The following is a 439-nucleotide window of genomic DNA, read 5'->3' as shown; positions in this document are numbered from 1 at the left end:
TTTTAAATCAGTTCTCAAAGTTCTCTGGGCATTAGGGTTTACCACATAGTGCACTGTACTGTACCAGATCTGCATTTAGCACCACTTTATCTTTTCCCACAGTCAAATGAAGGAAAGAGATTTTTCTTTTCTTTTTTTTTAACAAATGGGTCATTTTATAAGAAAACAATGAATTAGTGGCCCACAGACCTGCAGTCCGGAGAGCTGTGCTGAAATACAGGCACCCAGACTTGCACTGGCACATTCTATATCTTGGGAAATGTGCTAAATCTTGCTAAATGTGCTAAAGGACTGGAAGAGGGCCAACGTGGTTCCCATCTTCAAAAAGGGGAGGAAAGAGGACCCGGGGAACTACAGGCCAGTCAGTCTTACCTCGATCCTGGGCAAGCTGTTCGAGAAAATTATTCTGGCACACATCCAGGAGGGGCCAGCAGGGAAC

This window comes from Gavialis gangeticus, unplaced genomic scaffold, assembly GCF_001723915.1.
Source record: "Gavialis gangeticus isolate Ggan-Ray unplaced genomic scaffold, GavGan_comp1, whole genome shotgun sequence".
Lineage (NCBI taxonomy): Eukaryota > Metazoa > Chordata > Crocodylia > Gavialidae > Gavialis > Gavialis gangeticus.
This window is presented reverse-complemented; position numbering follows the sequence as displayed.